Consider the following 20,173-nt stretch of genomic DNA (forward strand, 5'->3'; position numbering starts at 1 on the left):
TGAAACATGAAGCTAATGCAGTTCTTCAGGTCCACTAATGTCCACTTGAGGCTGGCTTCCAGTGTGAGTCACTAATTATAGACTCACATGTTAAAACATCCAACTTTACAGCAGAAATACATATGTTTGCAGTCTGATACAAATAAATGGATAAAGTGTTTGGCCTGTATGGTTAGATCTGTTGTATTTGGATGCACTTAAGGCTTAAAGTTAAAGGCGTGACTGCTTTAACAGACATCTATGCAGAGACCAGCGTCTGCAGGCTGCAAGGTTTCAAATCCACTAATTTAATTCACTGAACTGGACCCTTTTTGATATTTTTTTTACACATTTTGTAGTATTTTTTTTATCAATTTGTACGTATTAGCCACCTAGCTTAATTGTTTCTGATGATAAAGGAGCCTACAATGTACTTCATACCTTCCTTGCCTTTAAATATATTATGTATGTCTATTTCACACTTTGCCGTGACATCGGGTTGCATATTCCTGTGCACCTCTGGACATCCAACATGGCTGCTGCCTTTAAATTTGACCCTGGACGTGCTTCTCTTCCTCACACAGATCTTTTACACTGTGGGCTCTGCGGTTTCAAACCCCTAACTTCCTCATCACACTGGGTCAATCTTCATGTGGACAGAAGTCACTGGTAATGATTTGAAGAGCACAAAGCATCTGGTATACTGGGCTATTAACTGGTTTTTAACTTGAACAATCACTTTTTAAAATGTGTTTTCTTTAATAAAGAAACATTTACAAAGGCAAGAGCGCCATTTCTACAATGTAATAAATAAACAATCCAAACATATGCCGCATGTCAATGTGTGCTGGCACATTTTTTTTCCATGCCAACACAATTTTCCCCTTTACGGCTCCTTAGATTGAACTCCTTTTGACTTTTGTCTTCCCCAAAATGAAAACGAAGGAGATCATCACGGCGACACAAGTGCTGCGAAGGACGGGGCACTCATAGCGCTCTCCAAAAGACAGCAGCGGGGCTGAAAGCTGTCCAGATGTCCATGAGAAGACAACCTTAAAGGGAGTTAGGCCAAATCAAATCTGATATGTTTCTGAATCTTACGGGGCATTTCGAGTTTTGTTATAATTCAGCACAATGCTACTTTTAATTCAATTTGCATAATTTTGCCTCGTAGTTTAATTTGTTGGTGTTATAATTGTCTAATTAGCACTAAACTGATGATCGTGTCCTTCCTTTTTCAGGCATTTGGTTATAAATCAAAATATAGAGCAAACTGTTAACCTGCAAGATAAAAGGTCACAGAATCACTTATTATAAATCATTCTCTGGGATACATGAATGTCAGCATCAAATGTCTCAGTGATCCATCCAATTACTGTCACGACATTAAGCTAATCCCTCTGCTTCAGGCTCCGTCTTTCTCACTTTTAGTGACATTTATAGCATGTGTTGTGTACCGAGAAGCCGCGCTGTCATTGGACTGTCTGCTCTGTTGATCTGATGGAAGTGTAGTCAGCACTTCACTAGAACCTTACTGCTGGCAGGTATAAGTGCCATCTAAACTATTTAAAGCCTTATTGATAGCTAACATTGTTTCCCGGTAACAAAAAGTCTATTATTACCCTGCAGGGACCGAGCGAAATATGAAAAATCCTTTGTGAAACATCAAAACTGCTTGTCTGACAGTAGAAGAGAACCTTTCTTATTCTTGTCAGCCTGATGTTTTGGAAACGTTTTGTTATGAAGATGATCTGCAGCTCTGGCAGACATCGTTAACACTTCTCTGGTTGTAAAATCGAAGCGAGAATTTAGGGTGAAAAATAATCGTTTAATCTGCTTTTTCATCACAGCTGCTGGTGTGGGTCATTTATAGAGGAGCTCTTGGAGGTTAGTGAGGTGGGTGGGTTAGTGCCCATTCATCACTTTTCAACATGCCGGATTATTTATCTGAATGGTCACATGATATAATTTGTAACCTAAAAAACCAAAGTCATTTCTAGACGCCTAAACATAGACAACTAGTTTAATCCCTGTATTTAACCAATGAGTGAAAGTAAAATAGAAAAAAAAGCAAAAACAGCAAAACACAAACGTCTCATAGGGGCAGCTTTACAGTTTCCTGGCCAACCACCTTTCCAGACCAGTTCTCTAAAATGGGAACGTTGCCCTGTGCAGCTAATACAGCTGCAAATGCATCAAAGCACTGCTGACAAAGGGCACACCAAGATGGCATCTGATAAAAGGCCAGCATGTTGCTTTGTTCTTGTAGTGCTGTTAAATCTTGTACACAGCAGTAGATTGTTGATTCCGGACTGAGCAGTTTTGCTCTTTACCGTCACATTATTGTGTTTTCAGTGTTTCTGCACGTAAACGTGACAAGACGATGTCTTTGCATTCAGACGTCATTCTTGACTCCAGATCGTTTCTATCACAGTGACTGTGGATTGTAAACCTCTGGTTCATATCAAACCTTCAGAGATTAATTTGTTCTGTTGAATCTTGATTAAGAAGGTACATACTCATTCTAACAAAGATGAAAACAGGTTTACATTTTTAGGGTTGGATTTGGGTTACTACCTGTGATCACTTTGACTTCACAGGGTTAAAATGAAGCAGGAGACTCGTTCCTTCTTTCTGTCTCCAGAGGTCACGATGAATTTAGAATGGGCTGCTTAAATTTGCACCTGCCTTCACTTGGAACCAGCTGCAAAATCACCAGAATCTTAAGCAGCCGTTCCACTAAATGTATTTAAGGTTGTTCTAACTAACCAAGCAGCAGTTATTGCAGTCTGTAAGTGTTCTGCCTGATCATTACGTCTCTGTTTTGGCCCAACACAATAACCTATTCTTACATTAAATGTTTAATTCAGGTTGTTATATTGCACCTCTGAAGCTAAAGTACACAAACAGAGAAAAAACATTATCATTGATAACATAGACTTAGTGTTTGGAGCTGTAGAGCTGTAATTACAGGAACACATCACAATCAATCTCTCTTTCTTAAAATATTGAAAATGACTTTGTTTCTTCTGCACGGATGTGCGATATTACTGCTTATAGTAAAGCAGGAAGAAATCCCTCTCAACTGCAGGATAACAAACATAAACAGAGTGCTTCTGTCTAGAGAGAAGTCTTCTTTTGAAATTTGAAGAACAACAAATTCCTTTTTTTCCAAGAAAAATACCTTTTATTTCATTATAAATCCACATAATTGTATCTATGAAAGCATAAAATCCCCATTTCGCATGTTGTTGTGTTTTTTTCTCCTTATTGTGGTCATTAGTTTCGTTATATTCAAAGTAAATCATGGGTATCAAACCATCGAAGACTGTAAGGTGTATGTCGCATACAAACACAGACACTGTCAAACGGCAAAGAGGGGCATCGAGGGGGAGGGAGGAGGGGAGGGGGGGGGACAGGAAGGGACGGCGCGAGTTCTGCCGGCCATTTTTAAAACCACTTGGTATATTTAACCATCCCGAGTGCCAGCGTTTAGTGGTAGGAACAGTTTCGGTCAAGTTCACCAGCGATGTGTTCACACACAGCTGCTCTCCAGCATTAGAGCGTTTTCACCGCTTTCACCGTCACGTGTAGAGACGCACGCATGCTGCCGCAGACGCTGAATCACTTCCCGCTGGTGCTCCTAAAGGCTCCGTCCTCGGGACACCGATTTTAATTTTTTTATTTTTTTGTAATATTCCAACACAGAGAGAACCGATCCACAATGGACGCAAACATACCGATTATGTCAACATTTTCTAAGTCATCCACAGCCAGAAGAGTTAGATTGGTAATACTGGAGGATATACAAGTCAGCTGTTCATCAGAGAGAAAAGGGGAGAGACAGAGTGATTAAGAGAAATAGAGCAAGAGAAGGCAGGGCAGAGGGATGAGATGAAAACATATGAGTAAAGTGCCAGAAGAGTTCACGGTTTAGTTTCTTGACTGTTTGTTATTATCATAGATGCTTTGAGACAAGACGCTGACAATGTGCTCATATTTTCAATCCAAGGCCCAACATGGAGTTTCTAAGAGGTGTGTTTCCGGAAGTCTGGGTGTCCTCCCAGTGTTGTAATAGTGCTGTCATAATACTGTTGTAATCCTTTGGCATATGACTATATGCTGGGGAAAGAGAAGAGCGGTGCCACCAACCACTGACGACGAGAACATCCAGGGGAAATGTTGTCCACAGAAATCTGTTCTGCACAATCTCAGAAACAAAGCGATCACACAAACACCCATCAGATGATTGTTTACATCCTCGAAGGAAGAAAAAGAGCTTCTGTGAGGGTTTTATCTCGTTCCTCTGATCCAAAGTTTCGAGAACCAGTTCCAGACCTGCATCCAACATGTCCGTCCCAGCGGCGTGGGGTCTTTTGCATATCAGCAGGTGGGCTTTGAATTCTCTGGCTCCAAAGGTCACATCCTGTGTGGGTCTGGTATGACGTGGCATCAGAGGATAGTGTGTATCAAGCTGTCAGGGCTCACAAGAAGGATGTTAACATACAACCCACGAGGCACCTGAAACAGATAAGAGATGGAGAGTGGTTCACAGTCAGTGAGTGATTTTTGATCTACATAAAGAAGCTTTAGGTTTGATTTCAGTTTTTTGACTGAAACTTTCTGAGTAACTAAAAAAAAAAAGTGATAAATCCACATTATTATCTCTGATAAGTGAATAAAGGGATGAAATTATCTTAAAGTAAGACAGCTGCAACAGGTGATTATTTATCAGTCTTATTACTCACTAAGTTATATTTTCATTTACATCACCAAACTAAAAGGTGTTTTAACTAACCTGGAGGGAATTTCTTCAGTCACAAGTTTTCTGCTTAATTATTACTGCCTGTCTAAGGAGCTTGGAAAGAAAAGAAAAGCGTCTGGACTTCTTTAAGTTGCTTGAAGACGTTTCACCTTCACCGAGAAGCTTCTTCAGTTCTAGGGTCAAATGGTGGCGAGTCCCAGATTTATGCCCTGTGGGAGTTTCCCCCCAAGAAGGACAAAGGACCCCCTAATGATCCTCTACCTAATCACACGAGCCAATGTGTGAAGACTGGTGTAGGTCACAATCAGGTTTCGGGTGAGCTCATTGTGAAACCTCGCCCCACCCTATCATATGATTTCCTGAGGTCAGATGGCCCAGGATGTGAGTGGGCATTAAGGCGTCTGGGAAGGATCTCAAAACTGGATTATAGATGGCAGACAGTTGGTGTCGTAAACCACCGCCTCTGTTCAAAGATGGTCGCTCACAGTGGACATAAATGGCTCCCACGGGGCTTAAATCTGGGACTCTCCACCATTTGACCCTAGAACTGAAGAAGCTTCTCGGATGAGAGGTGAAACGTCTTCAAGCAACTTAAAGAAGTCCAGACGCTTTTCTTTCCAAGCTCCTTAGACTACGATGACCTGGATGACTGAGAACCTTCACAGACATATTACTGCCTTTGTTTTTGCCCCGAGTCAGTGACTCATTCTCCCACTTAAATGTTGTTATATTTAATATTTATTGTTTTAAATAATACATCAATAGTACATCTGTACATCTATATACTTTTTATGTGTGTCTGTGTGTTAATAGTCTGTGTAACCACTGTTGGTTGTGCTGTTGGCTATCTTGACCAGGTCCCTCATCAGAGTCTTTAATCTCAAGAGTCTCCCAGATTTACGCACAAGGTCTCCATACGTGTCGGGTTTAGAAACACAACTATCTTCACTAAGCCGTTACTTATGGACACCTGTAAAAGATCGCTTGTGTCGTATTTAAATAAAAATGACTTATCTTTTATCTGCAGGGTCACTGTGATTTTAATGCAAACTGTGAGGTTGTTGTTGGTAGTTTTCAAACCAATGAGTGAAAAGAAGGCACACAACACAAAGCTCCCGAACAGGACACAAACCAAAGCCTCCTATATGACAAACTTCACCACTATGCATCCCTAATATTGCTGCTGCCAACATGTCAGCTCACAGATGCGAGAAGAAAACCTCATGCGTATCTTTAAGAGACAGCAGCATCTGACAGAAGAGTGGCATTGAAACCCATGGATGACAGCACGTTGTGTGTATACATGCGATTTACTCTCTTACAAACATAGAGCTCAGTGAAATGTTCCATGTAGAAACAGACTGAATAATTAAACACTGTCCTAACAATTGTACAGTATTATATTTCTGTATTTACGTCTTCTTATGAACACTTAACTGAATTTCACTCTGTGTTTTGCTTCTTGTTTGTCTTTCTGTGGTTTAAGTGAACTTGATTTTCATGAGCTGGCCTCTTGGAGTGGAAGTCTTTATTTTATTTATAGACTGCAGCTTTCTTGAATATGTGCTTGTTCTTTGTTATTGATCCAACACACTTGAGGCTTCCCAACTTATGGGGAACAGAAAAAACATGCACATATCCTCTCCTACCTTGTACAAAAACACCAAAAAACAACCCACGGTGTGTGCTGCGGGGTTTTTTTGTTTTTCAGTACTGATGACTCAGTGACTGCTTGGCCAGCTTCTGAGATTTCAGGTTTTTAGAAAAGCTTTCCTGCATATACTTTGCTTTGGAAACGATCCCCTTCTCACCCACAAACTCTTTTCTGCTTATATTTGAAATGCAAATACAGGGCATCCCAGCCCCTCTTTAGTCTGGTAAAATAAATAAAGCTTTATTTTGCTACACTGAGAAATACTTCCAATCAAGGGAAATTAAGTTGTTCTGCTCTGTGTCAGGAACTGCAGTTCCTCTGCTGGCCACTTGAGGCTGGCTACCAGACTGCAAAAAAGTGGCTGGTGTTTAACGTTAGTTTCAGTCTTCAAAACAGCTGTGTTCAATTCAATTCAGTGTTATTATATAGCACCAAATCACAACAACAGTCACCTTGATGTGCTTTATATCGTAAGAGAAGATCCTACAATAATACAGAGAAACTGCAACAATCAGACGACTCCCTGTGAGCAAACGTCTGGCGACAGTGGGGAAGAAAAACTCAGTTTTAACAGGAAAAAGCCTCTGCCAGAAGCAGGGCACCAATCTGCTTACTTAATTACTTGCATGTCTTTAATCCTGTATTCCTTTTCTCTCCCCAACCCGTCGTGGCAGATGGCCCCGCCCCTCCCTGAGCCTGGTTCTGCCGGAGGTTTCTTCCTGTTAAAAGGGAGTTTTTCCTTCCCACTGTCACCAAAGTTCTTGCTCAGAGGGGGTCATATGATTGTTGGGTTTTTGTCTGTATGTATTAATGTAGCGTCTACCTTACAATATAAAGTGCCTTGAGGTGACTGTTGTTGTATTTGCACTGTATAAATAAAATTGAATTGAACTTACTGGTTGTAGAGAGTGTCTCTCTCCTGACTCCAAACTAGGGCCTGACAGCTGAAGGCTCTGCCTCGAATCATACTTGAATACGTGAATACTTCAGGAACCACCAGTGAGCCAGCAGTCTGAGAGTGAAGTGTCTAATAGGGTAAATCTTTTTGCTTTTTAAATTTTCAGGTAATAAAACTGACCTGATGTCTGATATGGACAGTCCAAGATGTTGTTGCTTTAAGTTTGTAAAATAAAATTATACTTTCTTTTTCTTTAATAACTTACAGTTTACTAGCTTATCTAGCGAGTCTTGGCTGATAATGTCGCACTCCAGCATGGTTTCAGAAATATGATAAATTCTGCCTCCAAAAAGCATCACGCTACAATGCAACCTTAATGGTTAAATTCATGAATTGATACATTAAAAGTGAAAAACCTTTGTATAGTTGCAAGTGAAATGCATCATCTGATAAATTATAAACCTTGAAGCACACTGCAGTCTTTTGTGAAAAGACATTGGGGTTAAATATCTTGGTGGCATTACTCAGTTAATGGGACAATATGAAAAATATAAAGAATTATGAAACACTGAATATGAAGATCAGTGCACACTGATTGAGAATGAAGTCATATGTGATGACATAAATTAAAAAAACGTGGCCTCTTGTCAGAAACTGTTAATAGGATGGATGAGCAGAAAGCAAAGAGAGGAAGAAGAAAAGGAGGAGGGGAGGTGGAGAATGCTTACATAATGAAATAGGAGTCTTACATAATGGAGTGACACCAATCTGCATACTGTGGGGGATCAGGCCATTACATAATGGCCCAATAAAGGAGAATAATGTTGTTTACTAAGGCAAGGCGATATTTACAGAGCACTTAGAGGCAGACAGACTCCAGGCCTGCTAATGGCTGCTGACTGCTACATTCTCCCATCATCTCTTCCTCATTCACTCCATTTTCCCCCTCTCTCTATTAAAGCATGCTTAACATGTTTCCAGCCCTCTCTCCCCTCAAGATGTTCTGACAGAGCATCTCTGGTGGTACGATGAGTGGTTACCCTCCAACCTGTGTGCATACGCGAGTGTGTTTGTGTGTGTGCTTGATCTCTCACCTCTCTCACCTCTTCTCCCTCCAGCGCTGTGAAGCTGAATGTAAGTAAATCTGAAAAACACAACCAACAAAAAGTAACAACAAGATGGGATCAGAGTTCAGATATCAACCCATCGAGAAAGACACATGGGGAAGCAGCTGTCAGGTCACGTCTAAAAGAAACCTAATCCACCTACAGGCACCTCTGAAGCTCACAATTTTCCACATTATCCAGTTTAAGCCTGTTTAGCTGATCAGCAGAAAAAAACAAATAAGAGATATTGGGTTTTTATGGTTTTATGGGGTTTTGCAGCCGAGTGCGAAGCGGTGGGAATGGCCCACTCCGGGTCAGGTACGAGTTCCTGCCCCAAGTGGAGGAGTTTAAGTATCTCAGGGTCTTGTTCGCGAGTGATGGAAGAAGGGAGCCGGAGATCGACAGACGGATTGGTGCTGCGGCCGCAGTGATGCAGACGCTGCACAGGACCGTCGTGGTGAAGAGAGAGCTGAGTGTAAAAGTGAAGCTCTCAATTTACCGGTCGATCTACGTCCCTTCCCTCACCTATGGTCACGAGCTGTGGGTCGTGACTGAAAGAACAAGATCACGGATACAAGCGGCGGAAATGAGCTTCATCCAAAGGGTGGCTGGCCTCTCCCTTAGAGATAGGGTGAGAAGTACGACCATCCGGGAGGGGCTCAGAGTAGAGCCGCTGCTCCTCCACATCGAAAGGAGCCAGCTGAGGTGGTTCGGGCAAGTCCCACCGGGAGGAGGCACCCGGGCAGACCCCGGACACACTGGAGAGATTATATCTCTCACCTTGGGGGAGGGGCCGGGGAGAGGGAGGTCTGGGCTTCTCTGCTTAGGCTGCTGCCAATGCAACCCGGCCCCGGATAAGTGGAAGAAGCTGGAAGGATGGAGCTAATCTTAATTAGCTGCAACACCTTCAATCGGTCAATGAGTGGGGCAGTTTGTATTGTACAGCATGATTCCTACCTCAGTATATATGCTGACATTTGGTTAGAATCTTTTGGCATTACATTTCAATCATAGCACTCCCGTTTAGTTGCATTTTCTGATCTGCTCCATCATAGCGTTTAGCTGGATAATGCAGTATAACCACCAGCAGGGTGGATGAGGAGGCAGGTGTGGTTGCATCATAAACCCACAGACTGTGAGACTTGCTCCTTATAAGCCCACTGCAGTCTGTTCCACAGTTGTGAAATTAACATGAGGGTTACTTGTTTTTTGATTATTATGAATTACATTTAACACAAAAAGTTTTCTTAAACTTCTTGGATTTGTAACATTCAAATGAAGTGTTTACTGACCAAAAATATTTGAAAGGCCTTCAGTGATGCAATTAAATGACCCATCCATCCTACTTGCATTTTGACATCCCAACAAAACATTCGTGGGGGAGTGGAAAGTAGATAGACTCTCAATTGAAAGCATCATTATCGCTTCCACAAATTCATCAATCCATAACTCACAACCAACAGAAAAATGATGACTGTGATCATACTAGTTTCCCAGATCGAATAATCAATAAAGTCATTCTTGCTCACACAAGTTTGCCCCCCCCCCCCCCCCCCCCCCCCCCCCCCCACCTCTCCCACATCACTGAGCTCTTATTTTCTCTCCATCTCTCTTTATCCCTCCATCTTCTCTTGTCAATAACTGTCTCGGGGCTCAGTGACTCATCTCCACTTCTCTCTCTGTTTGGTTGGTCGTTTTGCTTTATTTCTCTTTTTTGCCTCCTCATCTGTCTCACGGACTAAATATACTAAGACCATAATCCTCCCTTCTGTCTCTCTCTCTCTATCTTTGGGCTGCTCTCTCCTTCACGATATAAGCTCACTGTTGACAGCGTCGCTTTCTACTTCCTTGCCACATTTACGCAGGTCTTTTCAGATGGAGATTAACAAATAACGTTTGTTTTATTTTTTGTCAAAGGGTTTATGCAGCCATTGGCAATGTTATGCTGCAAATTATATTTCAAAGGCCTCCCTGTAAAAATAGATATCAGGAAACAGCAGAGCCTCAGTTGGGACTTCACTGCTTTCTCTTAATGGGCACTCACACAGTTTATTCAGTTTAAGCAGCTCTGTATAAAAGGAATGGAACAAAAAGGGAAATAACTTATCTTTTAACAATTATGGTAAATACATAATTGTCATAATTATTATTATTATTATTGTATGGTTTTAAGGAAGCTAATATATCTATCATTTTAAAGAACATCACATTTAAAGAATGACCGCTTTCTAAACTACTTCATTTCATGTGCGGCTTTGCTGTAGAATGACAGATTACATGCTGCTGTCATTCCTGAAGCTTCAAATAGTACCTTGGTGTATAGCACAGGTATAGCACAGGTATAGCACAGGTATGCACATCTAGCTGATCTGTGACTAATGCCACTGACGTGTTTCTTCATTTGATGTTTCATACTTTATACTTTAAGGGTCTTTGTCTTGAAGTATTGCACACATCGAGGTAAATGTTGTTGTAATTTGGTAATATATAAATCTACCTGAATTAAATTGTATTGATAATTATTTTAAATACCAACGTCTGATGTCCATACATGTCATTAGTATCGTGCTCTGGTGATAAATTCACATAAATTTCATACTCACAAACCATTTCCAAATAGAACCCGACCACGCCAGCAATACTCTTCATAACTTCTTTGTCACTTACACTTGCTACCTCCCTGTCATTCACAGCTTCCTAATGTCCTGCAATGTACATATTATGTCAAGACAAGACCAAGCTCGAATATAATAGAGCCATTTTCATATGAAACAGAAGATGTCTGGAACCACCAGGACTTCACCAAGAGTTGGCATGCCATCACCAAGCATAACAGGCCACTAGAGTATTTAAAAGTAGAATGGGAGGCAGAGCCTTCAGTTTTCAGGCCCCTCTTCTGTGGAACCAGCTTCCAGTTTGGATTCAGGAGACAGACACTATCTCTACTTTTAAGATTAGGCTTCAAACTTTCCTTTTTGCTAAAGCATATAGTTAGGGCTGGACCAGGTGACCCTGAATCCTCCCTTAGTTATGCTGCAATAGACGTAGGCTGCTGGGGGATTCCCATGATGCATTGAGTTTTTCCTTTCCAGTCACCTTTCTCACTCACTATGTGTTAATAGACCTCTCTGCATTGAATCATACCTGTTATTAATCTCTGTCTCTCTTCCACAGCATGTCTTTATCCTGTCTTCCTTTTCTCACCCCCAACCAATCACAGCAGATGGCCCCGCCCCTCCCTGAGCCTGGTTCTGCTGGAGGTTTCTTCCTGTTAAAAGGGAGTTTTTCCTTCCCACTGTCGCCAAAGTGCTTGCTCATAGGGGGTCACATGATTGTTGGGTTTTCTCTGTATCTATTATTGTATGATCTACTGTACAATATAAAGCGCCTTGAGGCGACTGTTGTTGTGATTTGGCGCTATATAAATAAAATTGAATTGAATTGAATAGTTAGTTAGTCAGTGAATTGGTCACTGAAGGGACAGAATCTGACATTTCTACCAGATGGATGAGCTTTCTCTAACTAGACCAAGGTTGCTCTGAGTAAAAGTCATGACAACGTTTTACCTTTCCAAAAACAAGCCAAAAAGAAAAACTCTGTGGGCAGATCTCCAACAACATCTTCTAACCAATAACAGAAACTCACCTAGCACCATAAGTGAAACATGGTGGTGGTAGTATCATGCTTCACAGATGCTTATCTACAAGAGGTACATGAGTCGGAGGGAAGAATCATTTTGCAAAATACAGAGTGAAGAAAACTTCACCCAGAGTGTGATACGTAATCTCTGTACAGCACAGTAGCTAAGTGGTTAGGAAAATGGTCCTGGGTTTAAAGTAGGGCCCTTGCATGTAGAGCAGGCAGAGTTTACTCAAGGTTAATTCTCCTCTCATTGGGTCCTTGAAGAAGGCATGGGTTTACATCTGGCCTGGCTCAATAAAGGATATCTACACACAGCAGAAAAGAAAACACTGGCACAGCTTTGGGGAAAGTCTCTGCTCATCCTCGGGTGGCCCCAGGCTTACATCTCACAGCGCGTCAGTGGAGAGACCTGAACATGGGAGCTCTGTCTGCTAAGGCAGCTGTTTACCTTGTAGACTTGGTGCTTATAGCAATTACAGAATCATGAATGAGAAACACAATAAGGTGTGCAGAATTGGAGTAATTTCTATTGTGTGAATGTGTGTGTGAATGGGTGAATGACTGAATGTAGTGTAAAGCTCTTTGGGGTCCTTAGGGACTAAGTAAAGCGCTATACAAATGCAGGCCATTTACTATTTACCATTTCTATTGTATACTAGTCTAAGGAGCTTTATTTATGCTGTAAACTGGTATTTGCTTACTGCTTTTGGTGGATGGAGGTGCTTATCCAGTTCCTGTGAACTCCCCATGACGAGCACTTACTTATAAATGACACAGAATCATGACCGTCTTAGTGGATTCACTCTGAAATCTTTGTCTTCTCCTGCAGCAGCCCTCAGCAGCAGGAGCTGTTTGTGCTGGGAAGCTCCCAGTGTGAGTGTGTGCGAGTGTGAATGCATGAATGTGAATGACAGCATCCTTCTGTTTTCCCTAGATACATGAGGGTAAAAATAAAAGCAGATGGATCGAAATCACTGTGTGGCGTGACCACTAGGTGTCACTAAGACTCTTTGCAGGGTCTGCTGGCCTCAGCGAAGGCTCCACTGCGGCTGAAGTTTAGTCACTGTGCCATCGTGCTGCTTAAGTGCCAGGCTCGGATAATAAAAGCACAGTGAATGATGCCCTGGTGCCTCGTGGCTTTACAGAACACCCTGTGATGATATCTGCCGGTGTCTGCCTGCCTCTCTGCACTCTCTCACTCTATTTGAGGTAATCGTGAGATGGGATGGTGGGATTGCATTGGAGAGCCAGCAGGCCTGAATTACTGTGTGCATTTCTGTTCAGTGTGGGCAGTTCTATAGCTTGGTGTATGTCCACTTTTGTGTAGTGCAAGCTTCATTTCTCTGAAAGGTCAACTTTGCTGAAAGGACATTTTTGTCTTAGCATTTATCTACTCCCCTTGTCGCTACTTGTTGTCTACATGCAGCGATGCTCCAATGATGGCACTGCATGTAGCCATCCTGGTGCTTGTATAATAGGGTTCTCTATCCCTGCTATACACTAATCTATAAAGTTTTACATAGCATCTTACCTCAAAGTACACCTGAGCAGCCACAACATTAAAACCCACCAGAGAAGTCCATAGTATTTATGATCTCAGTATGATATCCCACGTAATCTTGAGTTCTGGGATTCAGGTGGATTTATTTTGACAGATATCACTTACCCAAACCTTGACTAAGCACTAGCCTCCTCAAAGCAACCAGCGCCCAACATTACACTACAAATCCTGCTCAGGAAAAGCTCGTAGAAAACAAGGCATCCTCCCAGCCTCCAAACTCCCTAGATACCAGTCTGATAGATCCTCTATCATAGAGTGGTATGCACAGAAAAGCCCTGAACAGCCCTTAAGAACCCAGAAGACCCAAACAATACATCACTAATGCCTCACACACCACAGTATAAACACAGAAAACCACAACCATCTTGTGTTTATGTCTCAGCAGGTCAGTGCTGTTAACACAATTGTAGGTAGGTGGTTTATTATTATCGGTGTTTTATTAAAAGTCAAAAGAAACGAGCCTCAGGGCCAGATTTACCAATCAAGGTAAATTAGTGTGAAGCTGCAATCACAAAAATGCACCGATGGGAGTGGAAAATTCTGTCGGTGATCAACGAACAAAACCCTCATTTATTAACAAAGATGCAGCCATTTCATTTCAATACTGACCAGCAATCTGCCTACAGCTGCACAAATTAACAGGTGAAAAAATGAGCAGGCCCAAGGGAGTGACTAACGTACTGACAGAAATACAACAGTGCAAGGTCAGGTTTTACATGTGGCTAATTCAAATAAATGAAAGGCAGCTGAATGAGAATCAGTATGTTTTTGATCAAAGCATCAAATTTTCTGTTAGAAATTTTTGGGAAAGTTCTGTAGGCTGAAACCCAGGCGGCATGTATGACTCACCAGCGGAGGACTGTGTTGTTACTATTCTACTATATAAATCTGAAATATGCTTAATACAACTGACCTGCGCGATGTCTAGAACAGTGTTTCCCAACTGTGCTGCGGGACATAGGTGTGCTGTGAGAAACGATCAGGTGTGCCGTGGAAGATTATCTGGTTCCGTCTGATTAGTACTCTCAGCGATCGGCGTGAGTAACGGGCAGAACAATTATATTCTCTTCCACTAGAGGGCAGTACAACTACCTGTTCTAATTAAAGGGGTCGCCAACTGCCAGTAAAACAGAAGAAGATGAAGAAGAAATGACATAATAGTCATGCTGTGAGTGAGACGACACATAGCAATAGATAAATATTTGAAAAGATAAAGTAGTCAGTCTGACCTGGGTCCTGGAGAAAACTTTGACCCAGATACCTGCTGCGCGGGAAAAAATGATCAATATGCTCTTTGTGACATTTTTGTTTGTTGGTGTGCCTTAAACACTGGTCTAGAAGACCAAAAACCACGAGATCCTGAGGCATCCATGTGTTGATGAAGATGCTGTACTTGTTCTTTTAATGTAGAAACTTCAAGACTGTATGTAATAGTTGTGATAGAGAGAAGTGAAAAGGAAACTCCCTGACTGTCACTCTGTGACCTATGGAGAAAAGGCATTTTTATTGTGTAATGATCTCTGTGCAGACACGTTAATAAAAGCCTGGAACGGTGCAAACCCACAGCTCGCTGTAAAAAGTAACCTGGCTGCCTGCAGGTCCACCTTTGCATGTGTCTTGTATCAGGATCTCATTCGTCCTTGCTCCCTCCAACGTGCCACTTTAAGTTTGGCTCTGTATAACAGAAACAGACTTTCTGGATGAGAAAGAACTGGGGAGGTTTGATTAAGCTTTCTATACTTGAGCTAGGGAAAAAAATGGTGGTCCGATTTTATCTGTCAGAAATATATTTCAGTGATCGTTTGCTACCTAATGTTAGTTAGCATACTAATATGAGCAGGCACAGTGAGAGCAGGTTAACTATTATTCTAAAGATTGTTTAGGAGGCACAGGATCTGCGAGGTATTGACAAAGAGATGTTCCTGATATTGTTTGATCAAAGCATGACATGTTCATAGTACCATAAACTGATCTCGAGCACCGCAGTGAGTGACCATAGTGTGGATGAGCTTATATTTTTCCAGTTTTGTGATCACATTCAGCTTCTGTGCCTCCATAGTGTAGCAGTGAGCGGAAGGTTATTGGTTTGAGTCTAGCCGGACACACCAGACACAAATCCCCTTCAAGTTTGTGTCAGGAAGGGCGTCTCCTGTAAAACTCTGCCAAACTGAAAGTGAATGGTGGCACTTACAACCCAGGAACAGCCAACAGTAGATTTTGTTATCATAATCATCCCATTAACAATAATCTTTTGCTGGACAATAGAAATGGACATAACTGGTTCCTAATCTGAGGATTGTTCTACACAAAAAGTGAGTCACACAGTTAATATCATTCATAGACAGGCAGACAGATGTTAGTCCCAAAATTTAAGCCAATCCACCCAGATGATGTTTGTACGAGCGAAAGGGAATCACCAGCAACATCTGGAAACACTATGCTGGGGAGTGATGCAAAATCTGAACTAAACGTTTTCATGTAAAGATTCGCTGTGTGTTTGTAAAGCTTTGTTTGGCCATGTGCATGTTTAACAGGTAAGATACTGATGGCCCTTCAGGGAGCAGTAACTCAGGCTGACCAGCAGTTCATTTGGTTTGGAGAGGAAGCAGGTGTGTTGAGATTACCTCTGTGTGGTTTCTGTTGTGTGAATGTATGTGGTACATATTGGACCTACAACAAATGGCCAAAGGGTCAGTGGCGAATGCTGAGATTGCTTCCATGAGGAAAAAAATGAGTGTTTCATTGTGTGTATGGACAAGTGTGTGTGTGTGTGCAGAATGTGAGTTTTTAGATGAGAGGTATATTATTACAGGGAGGATATGATGAATGAAGAGAGAAAAGATAACAGGGACAACAGGAAGGGAGGACAGAGCAAAAGGAGAGGATATTCAGAGGAAGAGGGGGAAGAGATGACAAAGCGTTCCCAAATAAAGGTCACGATTGCCAGATAAAAGAGGGAGGAAAGAACAACTCATAAGTGTAAAAATAGAGGTTAGAAGAAGTGAGAGAGAAAAGAGGGGAGGCAGAAAAATAAGCACAAGGATTCCTGGACAATGATCATATAAAATCTCAGCCAAAAGCATCTGTTTGTCTTTGATCAGAGGTGCAAAGGTGTAAAGGGTGATGGGGTTTTCACAAAGGATGCAGCATACTCTGAGCTCGCCACCATGTTCACCGATTTGAAAATCTTCAGCGGGCACAGAGCTGAAATATTCAGAAAAACTCTAACTCTTCTCATAATTAGCATACCTAAGAAGCTTTGCGTTGATCTGCAGCTACTGGAAATAACACATAACAAATCTAAAGTGTGTTTACACACAGCGACCTGACATGTCTACCTGGATGCAAAATTGTGCTGTCATTACAAATGCAAACTTGTATCCTATGACTGACTCTATCCACACTTACCATCAGCTTTTCTTCCTTTGTGCTTTCCTGCAGGCTGCATGCCTCATTTCTATTGGCTGTGACAGAGTTCCTGAGCTGTGTGCCGTGTGCTTACTCTCCACAGTGACGAACCATGTTTGAACCACATAATGCATGGGAACAAATGAGTTTCAGAGGGCAGGAGCACCATTGTTACATCCTGTGTGAAAGCCCCTTCAGCCCTGCAGTGTTGCATTATGGGTCTTAGCACTAACGCTGCCAATCTACAGAGTTTCTTTAAGTCTGATTATAGTATGTCTGTTGGAGTGAATGAATTTTAGAAGGCAAATTTAAACCATTAAAGCTTCTGACTGCTCAGGTTTAAACACAGAGGAAGATGAGGAGTTGGCTTATAATTTGGGATATTACGCTGCGTTTCCTTTTATCCATATATGCTCATTCTGTATGGTTTCATCCTGATGTAATCATACTGAATCTGCTAAATTTAACCACCACTGAAGTGTAGCCATGTAAGCAGCGTAAAGGAAAGAGAACTACTGATGAGGAAACTAGTATCAATGACCTGAAACGTAGACTATCTGACATTTGAAACACTGCACGTTCCACAGTTACAACAGAACTGCTGCTCTTTCTACTGAACAAGAAGACTTCTAACAAGCCAAAAAAAAGGAGAAAGTTTGCAGCCAAATCTTAAAAGCAGAAGTGTCTGTCTCCTGAGCACAAATAAGGAGAGGGACATGACGGCTGAAGGCTCTGTCTCCCATTCTACTTTCCCACACTCACTCAGGAAATCACAAGGAAGCCTACACTTGGCAAGACGGTGACCCATGTCTGAAGCATTAAAATAAAGCCAGTGCTTTGAAAATACTGCAGAACCCCAGTCTCCAAGAATGGACTTGGGACCAGAAACACGGTCGATATGCAATCGCTTAACAAGCAGACCATTACAACCGACACTAAAGGAAATCATGTATGAACCTCTTTAATGGTCTGCAGGAAGTAAAACCAACCCACATGAAATCACTGCATGCTACGTTACATTTAATATTAAAGGCAATGGCGGCAAAGAAACCCAAGAATGGAAACGAGACAACACGTTAAACAGACAGAAGAGGTAATCTCAGGTTTTTTCCTGTAATTTTCATTATGAAATATTATCAGAGAGAGACAGAAATATAAAGGTCTCAGACCACAGTGGGCACGTGAACCACAGGCACTGATGACTTCTTCTGCCTTTTTGGTTTAACAGCGAATGAAGATGCCCACCCCTGAGTGTTAGTGTCATGCTCCATCCCTTGAACTACACACGACCAATCTTTCAATTCATACAGAGATGAAAAGAAAAGAAATAGCTAATAAATTGTGTGAAGAGGAGAGAATCCCTGAGAGCTTTGAAGGATACGTCGAGATAGGGCATACATCTCAATTTGGGAGTGAAATTGGTAGCAGAAATATCACAAGATAAAGAGAAAAGCTATAGTGAAGGATAGCGCGCAAACAGAACGACCTTGATCTCAGAAATGAAAGGAGCAGAAAAGAGATAGGAAGCATCAAAACAAAACAACTCATTAAAATCAGACAAATAACGATAGAGCAGAGAGAGGAGAGACACGGAGGAGGAGACAAAACTGTTTGCATTGGGAGGGAGAGGCAACAGGAACTGAAAGAGACAATGTGTTAGTCCGAGGTGCAGAGACAGCGAGTAATAAAGCTTTAAATAGTTTCTTTTCACTGTCAAATAAAAGCCAAAAAGAGCTTCAGTCAGAACGCTTCTCAAAAAGAAGAAATCAACATCAGCTGAGGTTACAGGATCACCTCTGCGCAAAATAATGAAGGATGTTAGTAGTGAGTGAGAATGTATTTAAAGGTACCTTTTGTTTAAAGTCTTCCTAAATGAACTAATAAAAGAAATAACTGCTAAGAACTTATGTTAAAAAATGCACACATTTTTCTGTGTTAGCTTAATACGCATTTGAACATTCTAAGTCTGCTGAATACGTAGGCAGCATGATGGTGCAGAGTTTAGCACTGCTGCCTCACACAAAGAAGCCTTTGTGGAGGATTTGTTGTCCCTGTGCTTGGTGGCTTTTCCCCCCTGACTGCTTCAGTTCCCTCCCACAGTCGATGGGCTTGCATGTTTAGTGAACTGTTTGCTGAGCTGGCTGTAGGTGAAGCTCTAGGCGGTCAGATCAGAAGCGCTAAAGGTTACTGTTGCATTAATGTACATAATTGCCACCAGAGGTACACAGCTGGCCTCTATGAGTTTCAGACTACAAGGGTGCAAATACCCGCCCACTGTCGACAGCCAACCGTAGAAATTATTGACTTAGTTACAAGTGGCTGTACCTGTGCAGGTAAAATAAGGTACACTGTGATTGTAAAGGTCGCAACAGTTTCTGAATGTTTATTTAGAGCAACATGTTCTGAGAAGTGAAGCTGAAGTGATTGCATGAGTCATGTCACTCAGCTGTGAGAATAACCTGTCGCTCGTCTAAGAACATGCAGGAGGTCATTAAAAATAATAACATAAAAACGTAAAAATACTTCAGGCACCAGCAGCTGCGCTCTCCTCCGCTACCTCAGCTACCTCCTCTCCTGTAGTATTAGATCACATTCTCCTTCCTAAGGAGTCATTACTAATTAACTCTGAATTGAAGAGATTAGCTTATTCTGGAGAAAAATAATCCCCAATTATTTACTCGGGGCTTAAAGCACACAAAATTTCTGAGTATTAAAAATTCAAATTATTTAATGTCATTTTGATGAATTCATCAACCCTGGACTTTAGCTTGTATGTGTCTGAGCAAAATTTCTGCTCATCTTCAGTTTTTTGCACAGTCAAAACTAAAAACAGTTCAGCTATGGCTCTGACAAGATTTTGCAAATGTTTCTCCCAAAGACAGAAAAGAATCACAAAAAAGAATTGAAAAAGAAAAAAAGACATTTTAAATGGACTAATCTAGTGGTGTGCATCACCTGGTCACGTCTTTTTACTTTGTTAAGCCTTATGAATGAGCCAGTGTAGCAATGCATCAGTGAGATGCTCACGCTCTAATAAGCAGACTGATAGCAGTAGGTGCATGTTATCAGTTCACAGTGTTATTGTTATAACACTCAAGAAAATATAAAAAAAATGTCACAACACCGATATCATATGAAGTTAGCTGAAGTGCTGAAACTT

At 41.6% G+C, this 20,173-nt stretch overlaps 1 protein-coding gene across 3 annotated transcripts in view; it reads right to left on the reverse strand.

The window, feature by feature from the left end:
* Positions 1–3,169: 3,169 nt before the first annotated feature.
* si:cabz01090165.1 (uncharacterized protein LOC100333421 homolog) overlaps positions 3,170–20,173 on the reverse strand; it is a 400,716-nt gene continuing 383,712 nt past the window's right edge. For all 3 annotated transcript variants that reach the window (XM_063493435.1, XM_063493434.1, XM_063493433.1), the window contains exons 15-16: positions 8,391–8,440; positions 3,170–4,500 (exon numbers count right to left, since the gene is read on the reverse strand). The gene's annotated coding sequence lies outside the window, so the exon portion shown is untranslated. The remainder of the gene's footprint in view (positions 4,501–8,390; positions 8,441–20,173) is intronic.

Source organism: Pelmatolapia mariae, linkage group LG14, assembly GCF_036321145.2.
Source record: "Pelmatolapia mariae isolate MD_Pm_ZW linkage group LG14, Pm_UMD_F_2, whole genome shotgun sequence".
Lineage (NCBI taxonomy): Eukaryota > Metazoa > Chordata > Actinopteri > Cichliformes > Cichlidae > Pelmatolapia > Pelmatolapia mariae.